Genomic DNA, 381 nt, shown 5'->3' on the forward strand with positions numbered 1-381 from the left:
TAGAGCTGCTGCCTCACAGCGCCAGAGAACCGGGTTCAATCCTGACTACGGGTGCTGTCTGTACGGAGTTTGCACGTTCTCCCCGTGACCTGTGTGGGTTTCCTCCGGGGTCTTCGGTTTCCTCCCACACTCCAAAGACGTGCGGGTTTGTAGGTTAATTGGCTTCGGTAAAGAATTGATAAATTTGGTAAAGAATCAAGAAAGATAGTGCAAGTGTGCGGGGATCGCTGGTCGGCACGGACTCGGTGGGGCCGAAGGGCCTGTTTCCACGCTGTATCTCTAAAGTCTAAAGTGTGGAGTTGCAATTAGATATTTGCAAAGACAGCAGAGCATGTTTCCGGTTGAGAGCTCCTCCTGGTGTGTTGTCTCTTAGTTTTGATT

Source organism: Amblyraja radiata, chromosome 24 (assembly GCF_010909765.2).
Source record: "Amblyraja radiata isolate CabotCenter1 chromosome 24, sAmbRad1.1.pri, whole genome shotgun sequence".
In the NCBI taxonomy this organism is placed as follows: Eukaryota; Metazoa; Chordata; class Chondrichthyes; order Rajiformes; family Rajidae; genus Amblyraja; species Amblyraja radiata.